The 26,269-nt window shown below is 39.8% G+C and overlaps 1 protein-coding gene across 2 annotated transcripts in view; it reads left to right on the forward strand.

Moving 5' to 3' along the window:
• Positions 1 to 4,225: 4,225 nt before the first annotated feature.
• The window catches only part of LOC124282745 (LWamide neuropeptides-like), a 164,305-nt gene continuing 142,261 nt past the window's right edge, over positions 4,226 to 26,269 (forward strand). The window contains exon 1 of one of the 2 annotated variants that reach the window (XM_046718767.1): positions 4,226 to 4,483. The gene's annotated coding sequence lies outside the window, so the exon portion shown is untranslated. The remainder of the gene's footprint in view (positions 4,484 to 26,269) is intronic. The other variant, XM_046718766.1, reaches the window with a different exon arrangement.

Genomic DNA, 26,269 nt, shown 5'->3' on the forward strand with positions numbered 1-26,269 from the left:
ACAGGGACCCTAGCTGGATGTACAACACAACTTCAGACGTTGGCGATTGTACAATATATCTATTCTACCAACGTACTAGCACGCCCAACCGTGTGTTATAGTGTCAAATAAACAACCAGCAACTCCATAAGACGTTATTAACACAATGGCTATCGACAAGCTAACAATAAACTTAAAATGCAACAACCTTAAGACCAAACAATCTTTAAGCATTACAGCCCGGGAAAATCCCTACTCAACCAGCCTCTACCTCTGCATTCCAACGTGGACAACCGCTACGTACTCTATTCCCCAAGCAGTGAGGTGATAATCCCAACTAAAGCACTCAATCACTCTCCTAACGAACACTGTTATTAGCATTGGGCCATACCTATCTGTCATTTATCTCAATATACTTTCACCAGTTCATCCCATGTTCTCTTCCAACACACGTATGCAGTAACACAAGACCAACAAGACCATTTTACCGTTATCGTTTGAACGTAATATATTCTATTGCACAAAAGCTTCTCCTCATATTTAATTGGTCAATTATTTCAAATGCACTGCACATTATCCTATTAGTGACATGCTTTGCATTTAATTAACGCTTTATTGTCTATAACAGACAATTATCCATATCAGTGCTGCATTTAATTAATTACTGAGAAAAGAAAGGCTATATTATCTATCAAAGACAATTATTCATATTAGTGCTTGTAATATATTTATTAAATAACAAATATCGTGCTTTATATTACTGATAGGAAATTTCGAAGGGGCGTTCAATGCTAAATTAGAAATGTCAGCCTTATATTGCCATTGGCTGGAATGTATGATTCCATCAGAAATGTATTGACGGTTCAACACTAAATGATACTTTCAACTATGTTCATATTCCTTGCTGATTTGTGTCCTAACCAACTATCCATTGATTGGAAAGGAATTTACTATCCTTCCATTTGGTCTCCTTAAGTGACAAAGCATTGCTACAGAGGAGCACTCCAGACTTCGAAACACAAATCAAATAATACCGTGGCCAATTACAGTAGCCATTGCAGAAAGAGAAAAGTGAATTTACGAACCCGGTGATGAGACCCTATTTGCAAAGGTCTTGCGTATGTCACGTGTTCGGATGCTCTTTGCTGCCATGTTGTAGCACACATTCATTGAAATTCGATACGACCCCATACAGCATTAACATACCCTAAAGAATTGGACCGATGGTCAGGTTAATTATCTAACTGATCAATTAATTTCGGAAATACATGTGCTATGAATTATGGTACTGCATTGTTGACAGACTACGTGTTATTACGTATTACGTATTTGCTATGTATAAATTGATAATGCTTGTTCTCATTACTGGAATAGTAGTAGCAGACTTTTATTGATAGCAGGCTAACGTGGAACACCAACACAGATGCCCTGTATAGTAAATGTCAACAACGCCTCCATCTAATCCGCAAACTGCGATTTTTTAATGTTTCCCAATCTGTTATGATGTTGTTTTATACCACTTTTATTCAGAGTATACTCACTTTTTCTTCTCAGTGCTGGTTCGAGTCTCTTTCAGTCAAAAACAAATAAAAACTTAACAAAATTGTAAATACAGCTAGTAAAATAGCCGGGGTTACCTTCGATAATCTTTCATTCCTCTATGAGCGGCAAGTACTTTCAACGACTGAAAAAATCATTAATGACACAACACATTTTTTAAATCTAGAGTGTAAGCTTTTACTTTCGGGTCGCCGCTATACAGTGCCAATTTCCAAGACTAAACGAGCTCGAACGTCTTTTGTACCTCAAAGTATTGCAATTTTAAACAAATGTTGAATGTCCAGCTTTCATCTTATTCATATATTTCTATTTAAGCACACATTTATCTCTTTTTATGTTTTTAGTAATGTAATATTTTATATTGTTATTCATTTGTATTTTTGTCAAGCTCTGTGAACCAAAACGAATTCCTTTTAAGGTAATAAAGTAGTGTCAGTCTGTAGACAGGTGTAATCCCCAATTCAACACATGAAACGTTTGACCACTATCTAAAAGGCACTGAGCTTTCAAACTCTTGTATTCATAATATTTGGAACCGGTGAGAATCCGGGTTAGAATTGGTCTCCAGCAACCCACGCTTGTCGTAAGAGGCAACTAACGGGATCCGGTGGTCAGGCTCGATAACTTGGTTGACACATGCCATCGTATCCCAATTGGGTAGATCGATGCTCATGCTGTTGATCACTGGATTACTAGTATCTGGTCCAGACTCGACTATTTACAGACCGCCGCCATATAGCTGGGATATTGCTAAGTGTGGCGTAAAACTAAAGTCACTGACTCTATCACCCGAGAAAAGGTGATTGTGCCATGACCGACCAACGACACAGCAACAAACACACGCAAGGGCAAGTCATGTGTCAGCTGAACAATGGAACACGTGCTATTACTAAAAGACAAAAACATTACTCACACCGTGAATGGCACAACACTAATCATAGAACCTTTCTCCAAGTCATATGACGCTCTTCGAAATCTTCCAAAGAAACAGTACAACGTAACTTTATTTCTAGCAACAAAAAATATCGACCGATTATAAATATAAAATGCTGGTAAGTATAAATAGTTCGTAGATGATAGCTGATCTGTTCGATTTCGTCATTGCCATCGTAATGTTGCTCAAATATTGCTGAAAATGGAATCCTCAGAATGTTTTTGTTTGTTTGTTGTTTATCTGCGCACACGGCAGTATTTCAGCTACATGACGGCAGTCTGTAAGTAATCGAGACTGGATCTGACAATCCAGTGATCAACATTATGAGCAATGCAGTTGGGATACGATGACATGCGTCAACCGAGTCAGTGAACCTCGCCTCCCTGTCCCGTCAGTCGCGTCTTACGATAGCATGGGTTGATGACAGATTGGAACACGGATCTTCACGGAAACATTCAGTTAGGCCAAAGAGTAGACTCCCTTAGGAGCACCGGATCGTTGGTATTATGCGTTTGCACCAGAGTTCCACATTTCACCCCGAATACGTCTGTAGGTTCGTGTGCTTAGCTGTTTCACCGTTTCACGGTGTGTGTGGGGGTGGGGGTTGTGGGAGGGATTGTGGGGTGTAGCGGCGTTTGCCTTCCACGCCAGACACGGGTTCGATTCCCCATATGTATATTTTTTATGTTCCCCGTCGTGATACTGTTGAAGTATTGCTAAAAATGGAGTAGAACTAAACTCACTCACTCACTCACCAAAGCAGTAAACTGAGACCTTCGTCGTATTCGACCTTCCCCTCACAGCACCCTGAGACGCCGTGTCACAACTGGGGCGATGTTAAACTCCGTGGTAAGCCAGACACTCTCATTCATATAGTTTAACCGTACCGCTCTGCCCTATCGGCACCTCAGGGACAACTAGCCGTTATCATTGTTCGGCTAAAAAGAAAATGTGTCTCGGTCATCGGCATCTCAGTTCCAGAAATATTCCCTCATCGTATGTTCAGTGTTCCTATCATCCGTATTTCAGTGTGCGTAACGAGGTTGAGAACGGAAGACTGATCGTTTACTAAATATTGAGTGAGAGATTGATTTTACGCTGCTTTGAACTCTGAAGTTATATCAAGTCTCGCAAGCTTGCTGTAAGAGCCAGAACGGATGCTGGTTTAAGCTTTTTAGCATTTGTACCAACAACAAATGAAAATGGTTACAATGATGTAGGGAAATACGTGGAGATGAGGCGTCAGACGAAACGTTTAGGGCTACATAATGAAGTATATCTTCTTTAGAGTCATCGAAACTCAAGTTTTAAAAAAAGTAGATGACTTATAGTGACAAAATAAAACGAAATAGAGGACAAGATAAAATACTGCTGAATTTTGAATGACGTATTCTTATAAAATAAAACAATATGATTATTTATGTACATGAGGAATATTATGTGTTATGCAATGCTCATGACAAATATTTGTTCGCAATGCGTCCTATAAAATGACAAAATTTTGAAATCATTTTCATGAACTCAGTTAATAAAACAGTATATCATTTCAAAACACTTTACTTTGATGTTAAATCGGGTTTCTCAACACAGGCAAGTTTAGGATATAAATGAAAAACATATCGTAGTTATTAGTATTATACCATGGAACACGACGAATAAATTATGAAAACGACAAATGAACAACGGAGAAAGCAACATCGATAACTTGTCTCGCTGACATCTCGTTCCTATCTTGTTGGACCTTGGTCCAAATCTGACGCTTTTCGCAGTGATTGGAGACAAGCGACCGTGCATGTTCCCAAGCCAGTTGTTTCTGGTACCAGTAAGCTTAAAGACCCTCCAGGTCGATACCTGCCTACCTAGACTCCTGGGCTCATTCAGATCAATACGAGTGCTGACAAAAGACGCGCGCGTACCTCTGGCTGGCTGAGAAGACCCTTCATCCCGAGAGGAACAGGTAGTTCTGGCAGCGAGTATATCTTCAAGAGTTAGGCGTTTGCTCACTCTAAGGTAGGTTCTGTTTCAGTTCGTGGAGTTTTGTGCTCACAGTGAAGCCTTTTAAACATGTGTCAAGATAACATTTTCTTTTTCAGAATTCTAGGTTGTCAAGCCATGGTGATCTATAGTTTTGTCAAACATTGTCACTAGTTCTGAATTTCAGGTGCTATAAAACTATTTTACTTCCGAATTTCTGATAACTTTAACTATGACCGTTGGGATGTGTATTTTACCTTTCATGCCGATGTTAAGGAAAGTTAATCTTTCCTTTCTTGACTCATTTTGCCCATATATTGGAATGGAGTTGTTCATTGTGGACTATTAGTAGAACTTACAGTAATCGCGTTCATTATATACTTGCATTCACAGTATTTCTAGCATGAATTCCAAGCTGCGCTAGGGGCGATGGGGTTCAAGCGTTTTCTCGTGACGCCGAAGACCCGGGTTCGATTCCCACATGGGTACAATATGTGAAGCCCATTTCTGGTGAATCCTTTATTTCATACACCCTTCCACACTGATTCACGTCAGAAAAAAAGACACGCATTGCTGTACTGTAAGTGCTGAACGTTAAATACAAAGTGTCGTTGGTCTTGAACTATTGACTATGTAAATTTGTACTGCAAAATACCGCGGGTTTTCAATTGTCAAAGAAGAGAAAATGGAGAAAGGCCACATTGGCAGCCAGTGTCCAAGAAGGGCTGTGACGTTGGCTGTAAGGACTACCCCATGATTACCAACCTGTATCTCTAATACAGGACTACCCAAAAGTTACGTTTCCTGGTCAAGTACCGCTCCTGTGAGATCAATTACGTACTCATGACGAACATTATATTCTTCGTTGCCAGCGACAAACGTTTCTCGTGTTTTCTGTAACTTCACACTGATTCAGTAGCATTCGTGAATCAAAACAGGGCGAGAGTCCATGGTACAAATTAGTGGTGTTCCAAGTAATTGAAATAATTGAAGATTGGTCGCAGTGACCAAACGACCAAGCAATCAATCACAATTCCTCATAATCGAACACAAATGATTTTGGAACTACCTTTTGAAACACTTGACAGTGGAACGTATCTTAGAAGTTGTCACGACTGAAATGAGTTTAATTCTTAGAGCTGACTTCACTTATTGAAACGTCATATTTATCAGTTGGTAAATATTATTAAGAAAACTTATCTGCAATAACAACTTGAATAGGAAAATCTGAAAAATTACACTAACCAATGTTTTCGATGATTGCTCGTTGGTATCGAACCAATTATTTATTGTGAGCTTTCAACCAATTCCCAACACTAGTACAAATGGATTTTCTTGTTGATAGAAATGTTACGTTGTGTGGTAATATATAATTTCTGTCAGATTAATGACATAACAGCGAGAGATGACGAACTGTTTATACTTCATTCTGTAAATGCATATTGATTCTGTAGCTCATTCTTGAATCCTATCAGGACGAGGGTCCACACAAGTACGGTGACAGAAACCCCTTGATTGCCTTTAATGACAGGATGTTCCTAATAATATTATAACTGTTTTTAACGGATACTTTACATGGATGGTCACTGTGAAAATCAGATGAGTTCACTGTTTGAATAAATTTAACTTTAAAATTAAAAGTTGGCTTGTAATCGATGCCGTGAGGATTTACTTTGTTTCAAAGAACGAACACGAATATTTACGTCTCTGTAATACATCGTGATCATCATATTCTGTGGTTTAGTCACGTTGCTGTCACGATATGTCACATCTTTGTCACAAATGAAAGTCAGTAACAGTGTATAAAGTTTATGCCAGATTATTTATTAAGCCAATCACCAATGAGTGAAGCCTTTGAAAAACTACCTGAAACTTCGAAACTTTTATCATGTTTGATTCCAAGACCTCGATCGTAGTTGCTTTTCATACAATCAAAACAGAACAAATACATTGTTTTCTTTTTCTCAATGATGGTGTAGAGATGTATGACATGCTCCTAAGAACACGTGAGAGACCTGACACGTGAATCTTGAATTAAGATTTTTAGAACCATTGCTGGTTTAGATGTAGATGTATCCCCGCAGTGAACCGACCCATCTAACGGGATCCCTGGAGGGGAAGTTATACAAAATGTCATCTTTCCATTAGCTTGCACACGCATCACCAATTGCGGCCAGCAGTAACGATGTTTTTAAAAGGAAAGCCTCTCACAATTCACAGTGTTCTTGACGCAGATAATTGCTCATTGACATACCTGCGGGTGTCGTTTTAGTAGATACATCTATCAAATGGTTTCTCGAGCCACATTACGCAGGGCAACACACCAGTACTGGTTTGTGTGGCTCAATTATTCATGCTGTGAAGTAGATTTATGTCACCATGTATATAATTACTGATGTTTCCAATCAACTGCTGTGGTTGTCATTTGGTCATAAGATGCTACGCATTGATTTGGTGTCAGTATAGCTGATTTGGTTGATCAATGTCATCATATCCACACTGCGCAGATCGATGATCACGATGCCATTCATTAGACTGTCAGCTCGAGACGCGATCAGCTTCGGAGCTGGGTTAGAATTGTTTTCAGCAACCAATGCTTATCGTAAGAGTGGACTAACGGGATCGAGTGGACAGGCTCGCTGACTTGGTTGACACATGTCATCGTATCCCGAAGATCAATGCTCATGATGTTGATCACTGGGTTGTCTGGTCCAGACTCGATTATTGACGGACTGCCGCCATATAGCTGGAATACTGCTGAGTGCGGCGTTAAACAACAAACAAACAAAAAACGATATTCATTTATGCATTGTTATGAATTATGTGTTCGTTCTTCACTGTTTATGTAGTCACTGGCTGAGACGCAACCGAAAAAATGGAGCATATATATTAAGTTTATTCCAAAACATTTGGAATAAAATCCCAGAAGAAATGAAAATGGTTGCAAATATGTCCGTTGTGTTAAACATGAATGGGAAATGCAAAGAATTTGACCAAATATGTATTCTTTGAGACTTGACGTAAACGATTCCGACGCTTCTTTAAATACGTCCTCAGTCATGAACTTTGTAATGGGACGTGATTTGACAATACATGTAAATATTCCAAATGAACAGAAAATAACGGAGCGCTATTACCATGTTAAAGACATTTTAACAATAAAACGTCGGATAAAAACACAACCTCAATCATAACAGCTTCATTGTTAAAACACTGGTGAATATTATTTAAATCCTCAGCAAGCCATGCTTGTATTAGAGGTGAGTAACGGGATCGGGTGGTCAGGCTCGCTGATTTGGTTGACACATGTCATCGTATCCAAAACTGCGTAGATGCTCATGCTCTTGGTCACTGGATTATCTGATCCAGACTCGAATATTTATAGCCCACCAGATGGCAGGAATATTGCTGAGTGCGGTGTTAATTAACAAATTAATAAAATCATAACACAGATGGTAAGCAAGGAATCAAACTAATGCTTGAATGACAGCCTGCGTGAGTATTTGATGATAGGTGCCCAATACTTGATATATTTTTTTAAACGAAAAAGATTTTTCGCGTGATGTGCAGATTAATTTGTGGAAGTGGTTCAAGCGCGATTGTGTCGACTCCTTCGGCCGTTGCAAACAACAAAAAACAATGAAATTATTAAAAACAATATCATGTTGTCAGTTTAATATTCAGAAGTCACGAAGGTGACATGAACATAGGAGGGTAAAGAAAGTGTGAAAAACAATGAAATGTTTCAAAACAGGTGTGTTTCAACACTCAAACGATTTGAAAAACAACAAAATACAAACATTTCTCATCATCCCTGGGCCAGCGGGGTAGCCTAGTGGTTAAAGCGTTCTGTCGTCACGCCGAAGGCCCGGGTTCGATTCCCTACATGGGTACAATGTGTACAGCCAATTCCTAGTGTCCCCCGCCGTTCATCATCCCCTAACTAAACTGATGTGCGAAAGAAAGTATACCGTTTTGCATTTCGTATGTCTGCTTCTGCCAAGTTGCCAACTACTGTCAATATACAATGGACAGTTTAAAAGTTGGATTGTCTTGTTACAAATGGGTTAATAAATAGCAGTATTAAGGGCATCAGTATCATGCAGTCTATCGTTGTCGGGGATTGAGGGGGTTCAGGTCATGACACCCATATTCCTTGGGTCGCAACCCGTAAGTCCCCATAGTCCTTAGTATGCTGGTCTACCTTCAGTTGTTGGTGATCTTTTCATATGGTATTGACTTCAATAGTTCAAAAATGTTAGATTCACTTGCTAGTTTACATCTATATCTGTGATATTCCTTTTGACAGGTTTTTATGTGGTAATTTCGTGTATTATGAATGTATAACCTGTTTTAGTCACCAATATTGAAATACTGACCTCAAATCTTAACTCGCTTACATTCCTTGTTCGCTCGGTCGCTTTGGTGTTTTTGGTTTTGTTTTTGGTTTTGTTTAACCCCGCACTCGGCAGTAGACATACGCCGACCTTCTGGAAATATTCGAGCCTGGACCAGACAATCACTGATTAGGATCATATGAAACGGTCGATACGGATACGATGGCGTGTGTCAACCAAGTGAGCGAACTTGACCACTCGATCCCGTTAGTCGCCTCTTACGACAAGCATTGGTTGCTGGTGACCAATTCTAACCAGGATCGGGTTCGGGTGACCTCGTATTCCAGCAATCACCTTGACGTCTACCTACAGCAAACAATAAAAACAATGTCCTACTCATCATGTTGTAAGATTAATGTTTAGAAGTCACGAAGTTGACATGAACATAAGAGGGTAAGGAAAGTGTGAACAACATTTAAACGTTTCAAAACAGGTTTGTTTCGACGCGTAAACGATATGAAAAACAAAATACAAACAATTCTCCCCTAACTAAACTGATGTGCGAAAGAAAGTATACCGTTTTGTTTTTCAGGATGCCGTATACTAAAAGAACTTGCTAATTTGACTTGTTTGTTTGTTGTTTTAAGCCGCACTCAGCAATATCCCAGCAATATGGCGGCGTTTGATTAGGTCTGTTTAACAATCACTTATTTCTGCAAAATGATATGTTTATTTTGTGTCAAATTTAAAATCAATAAAATATATAGGTGAATTTGCAACCACGTGACCCCTACTATGTAGGGATTGTGTATATGCGCCTGATAAAGCAATGTTTTCTAATGTTAGATTCCTAGGACACCTTTCTTCAGTCTTTATTGAAATTATATAAAAAAATAAATAGTAGAAATGTATGTATGAAAGTATGTTTTGGGTGTCAACTACGCCCTTTCATTTCATATTTGCGATCGTGCTTACGAAGAAAACCAACTTTATAAAACAATCGCAGGAGGGGTATAGTTCTTTTACTCCTTAACTCTTTGTAATGTATGTTATCTGTGAACACAAAAATACGTAAACAATACAAAAATACATCGTCGTTGCTGTGATTGGAGGCTATGAATGATGGTGATGGTGATGGTGATGGTGATGATGATGATGATACTGGTGGTGGTGATGATGATGATAATGGTGATGGTGGTGATGATGATGATGATAATAATGATGGCGATAATGATGATGATGATGATGATGGCGATAATGATGATAATGATGATGATGGTGATGGTGATGATGATGGTGATGATGGTGATAATGATGATGATAATGATGGTGATGATGATGATGATGATGATGATGATGATGATGATGATGATGATGTAACGACTGGCATATCATTCATTGTTCGATGGCCACTGATGATCACTTTCAAGATATCAGACTACAGACACAGCCATAAGCTGGAGCCTTCCCATGTCATTATGACCGAAGCCCCTTCAAGCACAATCACGACTCAAGATCGGGTAGAACCTTCCTGGTTCTGAATCACATACAAGCTTAGAAGCACATCAACAAGCTCGTATATCTGCTTGAAGTATCAGATTCTACCCTTCCCTTTAGGCACCCTCCAGATAACGCAACGTCATCGTGACAGGACTTGCCGATCATGGAGACCATCCCGCGCACGTTCGATCGGATTCAAGTACTAAGAAGATGCCAGACAATCCTTGTTGGTTCCATTCTGGTTCCATCTGAAGATCCTCCATGGCGACGGTGTGCTAATGATAAACTCTGTCAAAAGAAACGCAACCCTGTATTTTAGAGATTTTTGATCTGAAGTTTTAAGACGACACAGCATTTTTATTATTTAAGACAGAAGTCTGAAATTTGGCAGAATAATAACCAAGATGGGCATGTTTAAAATTGTCATTTCAAAGTCATCTCACAGACACCAGTTTGTCACCAGGGGCGTCTTTCTCAGTATCTCGTATGAGCACCACGAGCTGCAATCACTGCACGGCATCTCCTTGGACAAGAACGGATAAGACGCCGGATTCTTTCCTGGGAATGGCTCTCCACTCCTCCTGCAGTGCAACGCCGAGCTGTTGCAGCGTCTGTGGCGGCGGCTGACGTTGACGTACGCGTCGACCCAGAGTATCCACAGGTGTTCAATAGGGTTGAGGTCTGGTGATTTAGAGGGCTATGGCAAGACATTGACGTTGGAATTCTGCAGAAAGTTCATTGTTGCACGTGCAGTATGAGGCCGGGCGTTGTCTGGTTGAAAAATCTGTGTCTGTTGGTCAATAATCGGGAGAAGGTGAGGCTGTAATACGTGGTTGATGTAACGTTGGGCTGTCAGGTTCCCTTCAACGATCACCAAGTCTGATTTCTGGTTGTATGAGATGGATCCCCAAACCATAACGCTTTCTCCGCCAAATCTGTCCCCTGTCGGACGCAGATGGGCGCAAAACGTTCATGACGTCTCCTATACACGTTTTCTTCCGTCGTGATGTTGCAAAAGAAAACAGGATTCATCAGAAAACCAGATGCGCCTCCAGTTTTGTAAAGTCCATATCCTTACGTTGTTGCACCACCTGAGTCGTCGGCGGAGATGTAGGGGGCGTAGTACAGGTCCAACAACTGGTCTACAGGCACGTAAACCCGCTTCTTTCAGACGGTTCCTAATCGTTTGAGCTGACACTCTCCTCAAACCTGGTATTTGTGTGGCAGTCACGGTTGGTAGGGCATGCCGATTACGCAGGTGATGGACCCGGATGTACCGATCTTGAAGGGGTCGTGATTCTTGGCCTTCCACTTCTCGGGCGATCGTTGGTCAAATTGAAGTTGTTGTAGCGGCTCCAAAGTCGGGATATCGTTGTTTGTGAACATTTAGGTGCCGTGCAACAGTTCCAAAACTTTCTCCGGCGACACGACCAATGGCGATATTTCGGTCGGCAGCACTCAATCGTGGCATTTTCACACAGCTTTTCATGCGACAAATGAATGAATATAATACGAAAGCACATGGGCTTTTATACACCCCTACATTAACTGCCATTTTCATGATTTGCATGTGTTTTTTGTGCGAAGTCACCATGAGGGTCATTTCATGCGTTGTGACGGAATAAGCAATAAAATACACTTATGCGTACAAATGCAGTTGTTTGGATGGTAATCTTCATTAATTACGTGTATAATTTCAATACATTCGAATAACATTTAGTTTGGAAGCAATAACTTCATTCAAACGAATTTTTCATATCTGAGGACAGGGGTTGCGTTTCTTTTTGACAGAGTTTAGGATTTTTGCTAGCCAGGGGCTGGCGGGCCAGTGACTATTTCGCACACCGTTTCCATATAACGTTATACCAAATAGAAGTGCTCCAGCTGTGTTTTAGGATCACGAGAAGCTTCTCCCGGTAAAACCATACTCACTAATTGCATGTATTATGAATGTATAACTTGTTTGGGCATGATAGGGCTGAAATACTGCCGATGTGACTTAAAATCTTAACTCACTTACTTTTACATTCCTTGTTCACTTGTTCGTGATATTGTTGGACTATGGCTAATAGCGGCGTAAAACCCAACTCACTCACTCATGCAAAGTGATGCAACTGATTTTTGTCTATGTTCATAAAAAGGCATGTCCTGCTTTTCATAAACGTTAAAACCAAATATTTAAAGCCATTTTGTGACACAGTGAGTGGGTGAGTTTAGTTTTACGCCGCACTCAGCAATATTCCAGCTATATGGCGGCGTCTGTAAAAAATCGAGTCTGGACCGGACAATCCAGTGATCAACAGCATGAGCATCGATCTGCGCAATTGGGAACTGATGACGTGTGTCAACCAAGCCAGCGAGCCTGACCACCCAATCCCGTTACTCACCTCTAAAACAAGCATGGGTTACTGAAATTCAATAGTCTTGTTCTGTTATCGGGAAACACCGAAGGGACTTCCTCAAAGAATGACCATAACAACATGTGCTTTTACATGGTCGCAGCCATCACTTCAGTCGCAATGGACATAACTCCGTCATTTACATACCACTAATAGGATAACCCTACAGTCTGACCCGGACCTTCACTGGTATTTGTTACACAGAATAATACATTCACATTGAAGTCTCGGGAGTACAATGTAAATCTCCTCAGACAGGAAGTAAGCCCCACATGACTACAAGTGTGTATTCCAGATGCCCTTCCGTCTCTTGTTTCTGTGTGATGTGGTTAGGTGACATGCTTGTGGAAGCTGTGCTTTACACGTGGCATCCTGTTAATTCATTTATTTCTCGGAACCCAAATGTGGTATCTCAGTTACTGGAGTTATTTCGTAATGACGGCAATGTCAAACCACAAATTGGATTTACATTGAGAATGATTTAAAGATCGCGGGTCATGGGGAGTTATTGAGTAAATTTGGCTGAACACTGTTTTTAGAGAATATTCTCGTTTTATGGATACATGTGGAGAAGACTAGTGAGTGAGTATAGTTTACGCCGCTTTTAGCAATATTCCAGCAATATCACAGCGGGGGACACCAGAAATGGGCTTCACACATTGTACCCATGTGGGAAATCGAACCCTGGACTTTGGTGTGACGAGCCAACGCTTTAACCACTAGGCTACCCCACCGCCCCTTGGAGAAGATTAACTTAGGCAGCGGACGTTGTATGCCTGAAAGAGAGTAGACGTTTTTACCAGCTAACACACAACGTTTTTGCAACGTTGTGGGAAGGTTGTAGATTGGTAACACATCGTCGTCTCAACGTTAGTATTACGTCATTTTATAACGTTATTTCACAACGTTACAGCAACGTTGTGGGAACGTTGTAGATTGGTAACACATCGTCGTCACAACGTTAGTATTACGTCATTTTATAACGTTATTTCACAATGTTACAGCAACGTTGTGAGAAGGTTGTAGATTGGTAACACATCGTCGTCACAACGTTAGTATTACGTCGTTTTATAACGTTATTTCACAACGCTACAATAACGTTACATATACTGAACCGCAAAAGAAACGCAAGTTGATTTAGAAATGTCAATATTTCTGAATCTGTGGAACAAACAATCTTAACACTACGAAAAAACAACAGACAAGTGATTGGTGAAGAAATGAGTCGTGATCTCTGGTGAAAAGAACACTCAAGTTGACTGTAAACGCATATGTTATCACTCCACCCTCACACACCAAAAATGTCACGAAAAAGTGTGTCAATCAGGGGCGCGTGTGACCACCATTGGCTGCAATGCAGGCAGCACAACGACGTCTCATCGAGTCAACAAGTGTCTGAAAGAAGGGTTGGGGAATTTGATTCCATTCCCTGACCAATCTGGCTTCCAAAGCTCTAAGGTTTTGAGGTTGAGCAGCTGTCTGTATCCGTCTACCAATTTCATCCCACACATGCTCGATTGGTGCCATATCCGGGGACAGAGAGGGCCAGGGCAGTACAGCAATGTTGTTCCCTCTGAGGAAGTCCATAGAGACCCGTGCAGTGTGAGGACGAGCATTGTCCTGCTGGAACGTCTGGAGCTGAGGTTGGGCCTGGAATAGCGGTACAACGTGGTGTTGAAGGACCTGGTCTCTGTAGACTACAGCAATCACACGTTGACGAAACACGTGTAAACGTGTTCTGTGGTGATAGCTGAAGCCACCCCATACCATGAGACTTCCACCTCCCCAGCGGTCAGCTTCCACAACACAACAGTTGGCGTAGCTTTCATTACGTCGTCTCCATACACGTAATCGGCCATCGGCGTGGGACAAGTGGAATCTGGACTCATCAGAAAACAACACTTGTTGCCATTGTTGACGTCGCCAACGCTGGTGTTGTCGCGCCCACTGTAAACGATTTAGGCGGTGACGTTGCGTCAGAATCGGTCCGACGTAAGGACGGTGACATCTGATCCCTGCTGCTCTCAGACGACGACGAACAGTGTCTGCAGAGATGTGACGTTGTGGCCCTTGAATGGTTGCAGCTGTCTGTGTTGCTCGTTGCTGTCGGTTACGCAGATGAGTCACCCGGATGTTACGATCTTGCGCTGGCGTTGTTACCCTGGGACGTCCTGAACGTGGTCGGTCTCGAACATTACCGGTTTGACGATACCTTACGGATAGTCTTGTGATTGTTGTCACGTGACATCTGAAGTGCCTGGCCACTGCAGTTGGTGTGGATCCGGTCTGCAACATTCCAACGGCGATTCCTCGTTGCTGTTCAGTTAGACGTGGCATGTATTCTCCGCGTTGTCACAGTCAATTTTGTGTTCTATGGTGTTTTTTGAATGACCTGCCTTATAAAGCTTCAAATTGGAGTGAAATGCACGCATTTTTGTGTGAAACACAAAAACTTCATGCAAAAAACACGAAAAACATGAAAATGATTGCGTTTGGGCGATATGGTCAAGAATAAGCGGCAACAACGGCAAAACCATCTTCGAATGCTTGGTTCTATAATGGTATACTTTGTTGTCCTCAAAGGAATGCATTTGGAACGTATGTTTTGAAAATAGTAACTTGCGTTTCTTTTGCGGTTCAGTATATATACGTTGTCAAAACGTTGGATATCGACTATTCCACAGTGGTGTCACGATGGAATCACGCAGCTTAAGAAAACACATGACTAAACCTACACGCAAATTGACGCATAAACATTGAAGTGAATTTCTGTACTGTTTGCTCACTACTGGGAAAACTATTCAACTAGCTATAGTGACGTTAAATAGAACGTTAAGACAACGTAACATGCGTTAGCATCAAATAACTTTAACCTTGTGGCGACGTGAAAATTACTTATCACAACGTCACGTGACAACATGAAATTGTTAGCTGGCTAACAGCATGGCCATGGTCAAGGTCAATGTTGAGTACTGGTCATATTTGGAATAAGGTACTTCAACAACTTCATATGTCATCATTGGTTTGAATGTGTGTGACTGCATAGTCCTGCTTCTGAACAGTGATAAAGCATCCCACATCACAAGTACCCGTGAAGATCCAGCTTAGAATGAACCTTCAATAACCCATGCTTGTCGTAAGTCATGTCATCGGTTCCGAATTGCTCAGATCAATCAAACAAAATATTGTCACTCATTCTTTGAGTGTTTCAGTAACCGCAATTTTGCAATTTGTAGCCTATTATTTTACATATACGGACAAACTTTATTTATGAACAGCTTCTTTTATTAAACGTCGCATCGCCTGAATAAAAAAGTTGTTCATCCATAAAGTTTGTCCATATATTACTCTCAAACTTCTAAATAATGCCGTAAGAGGCGACTAACGGGATCGGGTGATCAGGCTTGGTTGACACATGCGATCGGTTCCCAAATGTTCTTACCCTGACCAAAATAGTTTTGAATGAAAGTCTGATGAATCTCTTTTAAATCTATGAATCAAATATTTAGTTTTGTCTCAACCGTTGTGAAATGTAGACAACAAATGGTACGACTGCTTGAAGTTTGCTTGAATTTTGGAGACAATTGTAGAGTCGACTTTAACCCGCTTTTCAAATAGTTGTGTGGGTAGTCATTTGTCATTCTGAACTGAATGCAAGTCTTAACTGACACAGATGAGGCCTCACTGCTTTCCTATACTTCTTACTCATATGAGTAAATCAGGAAATGGAAATGACCTGTTGACAGTTATCGAGCCATGTAAGCTCATCGTTATACCTTACGGAGAAGTTAATCTTCTTGTCCAGTTTCCATTGTTGGGATTTTTAGGATCCCTGCTGAAATTCAGACTCCAGTACAGACGGAAACAGCAGGGCAATTTGGGAAACACTATTGTGCCCACGGGCATGACTATTGAATAGTGCTGATCACAGTCAGGGTGAAACGCTAATAGATTATTACTCGGCGAATGTTATTCGAAGACACGACTGTAGCCAATGGAACGAGTAATGGTGAACATCTCTGCGATGAAAATTATACTTCATGGCCCCTACTTCTACACTGGCAGCTGTTGTCATGTCAATTGAACGCTTTTATCGTAATTTACCATGTGTTAATGCCAATAATGGTTGTCACCCCCCTCCCCACCCCACACACACCTCACACCCCCACCCCCTCTCCAATTAGAACAATTAAAGGGGATGACAACCATTATGGCATGAGTATATATCACTGGATTTCCAGAAAACAACCAACACTAGAACGTGAAGGTTCTTTGTAGTGTTCACGTTGTAAAAGTCAACGATTCATATTTCACAAAGTCTACTGTTACAATTTATACAAACATTAATACCAACAAATGTTTGATCAGCAAAAACATAATCTCGACTGGATGTTTGTAGATTGAAAACCTGGAACTTTAAAGTTATTTTCGCATTTTTGATCAGTTGAAAAAAAAAAGTATGCTGCGGATTTATCGGCTCTTAAATTGAGAGATGGTCGTTTCTACTTCACCATTTAGGAATAGCTCACGAATTTAACTCGGCAACTCTCCATTAGATGTGTTTCCTTAATTTATGTTTTAACGGTTCCCAAGCATTTAGCAGAGTCTGTATTAAGAAATATTACCGCTAACCTGACAGAATGCAATGTCTCTTCGCCAGTGAAGACGGTTGTGGTCTCGTGATGCTCACGAAAGGTTTCAATTGGTAATAAACAAGTTCAGAAAAACAGAATTCCGTGACACCAGATGCATACATTTCTATTAACGTAACATTAGCTCGCAAACTTATTGATGAAAAGGATATTCATCTCAACACATTTAGAAATGTAGAATGCTATCCCATGAAGTGTTTGAGTGTCAATGTTAACCACATTTAACGCCCTTTTTCTGTTGGAAGCTGAAGAAGTCGTCAATGTCAGAGCCTAAGTTCATTTCAGAATGTTTGTTTTTGTGTTTCCAGTGGTGCTGTTCGTCAGCGGAACTGATAAACGGTTTAACTTCATTATTCAAAAGAGGAGACCTATAAACAAACCTCCCTGTGGTTTCGCCCAAACATCCGTCAGCTGGCCTGTCTTGTATTGCAATCACTACGAATGGAAATTCAAATTCTTCCGGTCAATTCAAAGCGTCAAAGTTAAGACATAATCACTCTCGAAACGTACTGAAATATTTTCGACCGGGCTGATAATAAAAGTAGTTAGGGAATTGTAAGGGTTTGAATGAAAATTTCCGATAGCATTGTGTGCAATGTCATCATAATAATTAGCGCAGAACCTTATAATGTTAACACATACAGTCGGTGATTCACTGACGTGTAAAGGCTCATCAGAACCAAAGGCTGGCGGAATACGCCATTACCCGAACACAGTCAGCTACGGTCATAACGAAATGACGTTTTCGTCCCAGCTGTAGATATTAGTCGAATTAAATTAGTGGTCTCGCTGAGTTCGTTACAACCGTAATATGCAGTGGCTGAGTGGGTTAGATGGCTGACTTTGTGTCCTTGCGATTAGGTGCCTGACTCTGAGAGTGTGAGTTCGAATCCCGGATGGGACTCAACCCAACAGAGGTTCTAGCATCTGCACTTTACTGTGAAACTGTAATCCCCAATATAGCATGTGCTTCGACGTCTACAGTGTATGAAAACACATCAGGGAAATATACGAACTCGATCACTGATGATCAAGAGACATTACATGTTAATTAAGAGGTGATGTGAGGTGAAATTGGGTTTAACGTCGTGCTTGAGAATATTTCGCTCATATGACGACGTGCATGCTGTGTATGTGTATGTGTGGCTGCTTGTACTAGCCCAGACCTAAGCTGGTTTTATAGTGCTAGCCCACTGAGATACCATGCCGCAGTGAAGCATGAATACCCCACTCAGACACACTATACTGACTCCGAGCCGACCAGTCCTTGTTGTACCCATATAGGAAACTGGACTTGACTTTATAGACAGTTAAAGTGAATACGTTTGACAAAATAGGTACTAGAAGTTATTACCAGAAGTAATACAGAAGGACTACAACGACAAAGGAGATTTAACCACCGATAAAAAGTGTATGGCCAAAGTTTTGTCGACGGTAGATGATACTGATAACATAATAATGAGAATATTTATAACGCGCCTTTTCCAGGCTAGATATCCTGCTCAAAGCGCACAATCTGATTATTATTACCCCGGATAACCAAAGCTGCCTGTTCGGCGCTAGAAGGTAAATGGTCTCACGACGTATTTCACCGGGTAAGTCTGCTGGGTGAACAGAGGCAATTTTGAACAAGCTCACTAAGTCTTGCCTAAGGTGAGACCACATGTATCACATGTGGTTCGTTGTGCGGCAGAACGGAAGTCCTAGATACTCTCAGAAGTTAGGCTCTCACACACGGCCACACATCCAAGGACTCTCCGCGCCCGACATTGCTTAACTTCAACTGATTTGTGACCTAAGCGCTATGCACACCACCACACATATTTGCGCAAACTATACATATGCATATACATGTAACATATTTGCGCAAACTATACATATGCATATGCATAAAACATATTTGCGCAAACTTCACGAACAATTACACAAGATATAATCTGATAAATATATAGAAATCCAGTTCAGTATATTATAAAATATAAGTTGTATGCTTCTCTCGAGGGTAATATGGTCTGATGTACGCCTCTTTGTAGCAGTGTCACCCGAGCCGTAGGCTACAAAGAGGCGTACATCAGACCGTATTGCCCGAGGGAGAAGCATACAACGTATTTATCTTACCGCCATGTTAAATGTACAAAATATCATTTTATTTTATGATAAAGATCGCTACCGACGATATGACATGCAAACAAAATGGCGTCTGCCTCTCGACTGGATTTTTAACATCAGTGAAACATATTCTGACAAGCATGAAACTGCTATAAAAATTGTTAATTATGTTTAAGCTGAGTGTGCAAACCACTCAATGTATAAAATAGCTTAAATAAAGCAGTGAAAGTTGGTAAAATAAATCTGTACAAAGTGAACACAAAAACAGCTCATCGAACGGTTTTCGAACTCCGGGCACGGCATACGTCATATCATGACGTCATACGATTGTTAGCGCTTCAGCTTCTCGGCAGAGAGCTTGGCGGTTACCGTGGCAGCGGGTAATATTTTTTCCAGTTATCCCCCTCCTAGGAGGGTGACACGGAAACTTGTTAAACCGTCATTGACCAATAAAATTAAAGTATTTTACATGAAGGTAAGATAAACATGTAACTACACAAATCTTGCCTGCATTCCATGCACTTTTCATTCGTCACTGTGACGTCATGTCACTCATGTAACACAAAATATGTGACGTCACAGTATAAGCGGTATAAAGAAAATTTCAAGCTCTTTTGCCCTGAAAACTGGGAAAGACAAAATACTTTGTTGATGTTATTTTTGACACATTAGGTTCCACAGTAATGAGGACTTCAGATCGGCTTTTTGAATCAGAGGGTGATTATTCAGGTTTGACTGACCAAGCAGAATGAAGTGGTTTCTATTTGCATCGTGGAATTGTCTTTTAGATTGTAGCCTCCTCGAAGCATACAGATTTTGACAATGTTTGAAACGATAATATCGTATGTACTAATTTGTCAGTTTATTCCTTCGCGGTTAGTAAATAACCTCTTACACGTGAGGCTCGAATTACCAACTTGCATATTCTAACCATAATCATTTAACTATCGGTCATTTAACAAGCGAGGCTAATCTTCCAGAACCATTGATGCCAAGGGAGACTTTGGACAAACACCAATAAGGTAATTTTACATTTTGTATGTCCCTGTACACAGAGCTTGTCTTTGAAAAGAACACACAGACGTTGTCCATTAAGCTGACTAGAAAACAGAATAGGAAATCGTACTAATGAGTATAGTCTGATTACCCCGAGCCTTATATTACCTTATATTACCATCTGGACACGCAGGCAGTTGGCAATGAACAAAGCTAATCTCCATTTAAGTATTCGTTTGAATCACAATTAAGCTTCCCCATGATTATACCATTATGATGGAACCCGGAGAGACGTGAGAGCTTGTAGGTAAACACTGTCTTAACTACAAATCGATGCGAAAATTAAACCGAGGTTTGGTATTATCGTTATTAATAAATGAGACATGCATGTTTCTCTTTCGTTTTGAAGAAAAACAAAATGAGTATGTGTTTAGCACATGATGTTACTAGATGACTGTGGAATAGAGACAATGAGCTGTCAATGAGGCGTTGTGAAATTGGAATAAATTTACGTATGCGTGTTGCCTAAAACTTAAGCTAGTATATATCTGGGCGGGGAACACCAGAAATGGGCTTCACACATTATACCCATGTGGGGAATCGAACCCGGGTCATCGGCGTGACGAGCGAACGCTTTAACGACCAGTCTACACCGCCTCCATTCAAATGGAATTACATAGGTGTATATTCACGTGACAGCTCAAGTGGACTTTACTTTGTGAACAATGGCACCAATATCATGCATTTCGTATTATAAAGAGAGTTGATAGTGTAATAAAATCCACCAACATACACGCTTGTCATGTTATAAAGAGGATATATCTATCAAGAGAATGTATTTGTTTATTGCTTAACGCCTCGCTCAACAATAGTCCAGCTATATGACTGCAGTCTAAATATTCGATTCTGGACCAGACAATCCAGTGATTGACATCATGAGCATCGATCTACGCAGTTGGGATACGATGACATGTGCCAAATCTGAACCTGACCACCCGATCTCGTTAGTCGCCTCTTGAGACAAGCATGGGTTGCTGAAGACCAATTCTAACCCGGATGTTCAAGGGTTCAAGAGAAAGTGCACCACTATACATACATGTATGTAACTCTCTTCCCCATGATATCAGACTGTCACCAACCATAGACAACTTGAAATGTCATTTAAAGACATTCCTTTTCCGAAAATACTACCACTACTAGATTTCCTTGATCCTACTCGTTGTAAATACTGTGTAAATATTTATCATAGCAAATGGAGTATTTTAGCGCTTTATAAATTCACTCATTATTTCATTATTATATAACATTATAAAGAGGAGAGTGTACACGTTTACAACAGTGTTCCAGGAAGAATGATTCCATCTCCAAGGTAACATAATCCGGAAAACATGTCTCTCGAGGATGTGCGCATGATAGATTTGCTTTCATTTGCAAACGTGTTAGTCAATTGCTTTTCCGTTTAGGCTCATCACGGTGAACACCATTTAACTGGCACACACTGGTTGATCGATTGCATGAAGTGTAAATTATATTGAACGCTTCTTGTGATAATTGCCAATAGCATGAGTCCATTAAAAGGTGATAGAAGGAAATCAGTCAAATACCGACACAATGTGCAATGCAATTATGTTGATTGATCCAGATGGATACATGCCATAATGTCTTTCTCTAAAGCATTGTCGACAGTGGAGACGGTCAATGCATTATAAAGTTGTTTGTGCGTTGTTTATACGCTACGCGCAGTGTTACAGCAGTACAACGGCGCTCTGTAACTAATCGAGACTGATCAAGACAATGATCAGTGATCGATATCACGAGCATCGATCTACGCAACTTGCATACGATTAAATGCATCAACCCTGACCATCTGTGTGGGGCAACGCTTTGTTTGTCTTTAATCGAGTCTGGATCAAATAATCCAGTGATCAGTGGGATAAGATCACTTGTGTCAACCGAGCTTGACCATCTGATCCCATTAGTCGCCTCTTACGACATGGGTTGCTGAAGACCAATTCTAACCTGGGTTCGGGAGCTATGTGGCATCACGTTTACTGAAACGGGGACAGGATGACATACACTTACCGAGTCAGAAATGCTGACCATCCGATTCCGTTATTTATTCTCCTTGTTGATATTATATCACGGCATGTCGGCTTAACTTGGAGGAAAGACTGAAGTGGAGCAGATTCCAGACGTTACCACTTGTGACCCATGATAAAGATTACAACCTAGAAACCGGGATTTGAATGCATTGTCATAGGTCTCTGGCATGTCCTGTTTGTGGGCGATGTAACGTTCCAACCCAGTCTGTTTCAAAAGTCTGAGCTAAAACGGATCGGGAGGTCGGGCGTGATTTTGTGTCACCGTGACCCAATAGCACAGCTTGTTGTGGCTGCTACAGTGGTTTACCCTCAGCCAGCTCAAACACTGGATCTCAAAATCAGTCGTGTGTAACGATGCGGTAAATTGACATTTCTTTTGCCAAAATTCATCAAAATCAAAGTGAACGCAGTTCACAAAATCAAACTGGTGAACTCAGGTTATTTGTGCTAGCTTTCACTAAGTGAACACAGTTCAGATACAGACTGTATTCCCCAAGCCCTAATCCCCTTGATCCCCTTGAATTTCAGTTTTGAGCTAGCTGAGAACACCCCCTTTCACTTACAGGATGGTGAGGTCCAGACTTAAATGTGTTACGGGCGTAACCCGTATGCTGCGACAAGATTAAGTTGCCTGACTCTGAGGGTGTGGGTTTGATTTCCGGATGGGGCTCAGCCCAACAATAGTGCTAAAATCTTTACTAAGAAAATCCCAAATATAACATCAATCAATCTTTATGTCCGTACTGAGAAGGCCACAGGCCTATAGTACATTTCATATATACAAATTTCTTATCGACATGGCTTGATAAATAAAAACCGCAACAGTTTTAATTACACTTTCATTTGAAGAATTCAATTCAGAGACGAAAATTTATCAATTGATGGATGGACAAAATAGAGTTCTTTAATATATTTTTTACGTATAGTATTATATGCTGGGCATAGTAGAAGAAAATGATATTTGTCTTCTATAAGATTATTGTTACAACATCTACATATTCTATCCTCTCTTTTGATATTCATAAACCTACCTCTTTCAAATAATAAATCATGAGATGAACAACGGAAAAGAGCTAAAGCTATTCTATATTTCTTAACATTAACACATGATAAATAACGTTCAGTATAAATGTGTGTTTTAAAGATTGAATAATAATTACATTTTGTAGCTAATGAAATTGTTTCCAACCATTTCTGCTGGTAAATATCTTTTAATCTTTGAGTGAATGCATTTAGAAACAATGGCGAACATTCCACGTTTTGTTCATACCATAAATGATTTAATCCTGTAGAAAATAGTAGGTGTTTAACATGTGTTGTCCAATTCAATTTACCTTCTTTGTCATAAAGTAACATCATATTATAGCATTTTTTGTGTAAACGGTAGGATGGCATACTTAATAACCTTATCCAATATTTAATAGCCCTGATTTGTGAAGATATGATGAGCGGGTATCTGCCACATTCCCCATTTACCGTAACATTTGATGTGCTCATCTTTACCCCGAGAAATTTCTTGCAAGCAAATAAATGTACCTTTTCTATGGAATCAAAGTATTTAAAATCCCATATTTCCGCACCATAGAGTGTAATTGGTTTGATTTTAACATCAAGTATTCTAAAAAAGGATGTTAAATTTAAATCCCAAGGTATTTTCATATTTCTCAATATACCTATCAATACCTTTCGTGCTTGAGTAGATGCATATTTTGCATGTACCAGCCATGAAAGATGATTAGTGAAGTATGCACCAAGGTATTTATATGAAGTGGTAGTCTCTATAGTACTGCCTTTATAAAACCATTTTTCCCTTTTTGATAACTTCACCCCTTTTTTAAAAACAACTTCTTTCGTTTTATCCATATTTACATTTAGGCAGATTTTTTACAGTAGTTTTCTCGTTCGTTAATTTGCTTCTGTAGGCCAATGATAGTACTCGAGATGAGAACAATATTATCTGCAAATAATAAAAGGAAAAGATGAAACATATTGGGATGCAACTGTATATCTGTACTGCTAGTTAATTTATGAAGAAGGAAAACAAAAAAGGACTGAGTACACAACCTTGCCTTACTCCAATAAGTACATCAAAAGTTTCAGAGAGTACAGTGTTATTCCTGACACAAGCTTTAACATTCTCATACATGTTACGTAATAGAATGGTCATTTTGAGGCTGAGTCCATTTGTGTTACATAGTCCCCATAGCTTATGTCTTTGCACAGAATCACACGCTTTTGAAAAGTCAACAAACAATGCATATAACCTGCCACTTTGAGTATTTTAATATTTTTGTATCACACTCTGTAATATAAACATGTTATCAATTGTTGTGTATCCCTGTCTAAATCCAGCCTGATATTCATTTAATTAATTCATTGTTTCTCCCCTAAAAATTAATCTTTGGTTGATGATTGAGGTGAAAACTTTACTAAATATGCTTAACAGTGTGATTCCCCTGTAGTTGTCAACATTGTTCAAATTACCCTGCTTGTGTAAAGGAACTATTATACCAACAGACCAGAAGGTAGGAAATGACCCTCTTTCTAATATCAAATTGAAAACTAACTCAAGATAAGGTACTAGAAGATCAGCAGAGTACTTGAAAAATTCTGGAATTAAATTATCTATTGCTGGGGATTTGTGGAGTTTAAGGTTGTTTATGCAATCTAAGATCTCTTCTCTGGATATTGGAGAGTCAAGAATTTCTTTTGTAAGGTCACTGTTTGGGTCATCATTTAACAAAGAGTCATGGTCATCACTTTCAGTATTTCTCTCAATATCTACATTTGCACCAGAAAACAATGTTTAAAGTGGTGAAACCACTCTTGTGTTTGGATATTGCTCTTTGAAACTCTCTTTCTATTTAAATATTTCAATTCGTACCAAAATCTTTTGGAGTCATTAACGTTATTTTCTATTTTATTCTGTTTCTCTTTATAATATGCAGTGCGTTTCTGCTTACACAAAGCATTATATTTATTTCTTGATAGATAATATTGTTCCAATGATGAAATATCTTTACGTTTTCTAAACTTGTTTGGTGATTTACAGCGTTCAGTTTTAAGTTTTCTACATTCATCATCATACCAATCATTAAAATTATTTTTCATATTTCCACACTTTCTTTTCATATCTGATGCTGCTAGACAAAGGGCGTCTACAATAAAGTCAATGCTGGTATCAATACATGTAAACGCACTATCGACTGATTTGTCTAAGAGATTTTGCACAGAATCTGATAAAATCTTTTGTCTGAAATATTCAAGTTTGTCATGATCCCAAACAAATTTGAAAGCGTTATTATATTTGTTGTTATGTGTACATGTACATGATTCTCTAACATGAAGCGCACGTAATTTTATAGTGACCGGGAGATGTGCTGACTCAGTTCGAGATGGTATCGCAAAGTCAGTTACATAATCAAACATCGGCGCAGAGGAAATAATATAGTCTACCACACTTGCACCGTTAATACCAATGTAAGTAAAATCTCCAATCTTAGAGTCGGAACCCCATCACCCGTTCATTATGTGAATGTTAATTAAGTACAGCGCAAGGGTCAAGGAAATATCTACCAAAGTTGTTTATTATCTTATCGGTAGAGTAACGTCGTAGATTAAAATTGTCACATATAGAATCTAAAAGAGGAAAATTTTGATTTTCAACTTACTTCAAAAAAAATCTGCATCGGTACCCGTTCGTGCATTGAAGTCTCCACCGCATAAG

Source organism: Haliotis rubra, unplaced genomic scaffold, assembly GCF_003918875.1.
Source record: "Haliotis rubra isolate DU_JTF1 unplaced genomic scaffold, ASM391887v1 Scf302, whole genome shotgun sequence".
NCBI lineage: Eukaryota > Metazoa > Mollusca > Gastropoda > Lepetellida > Haliotidae > Haliotis > Haliotis rubra.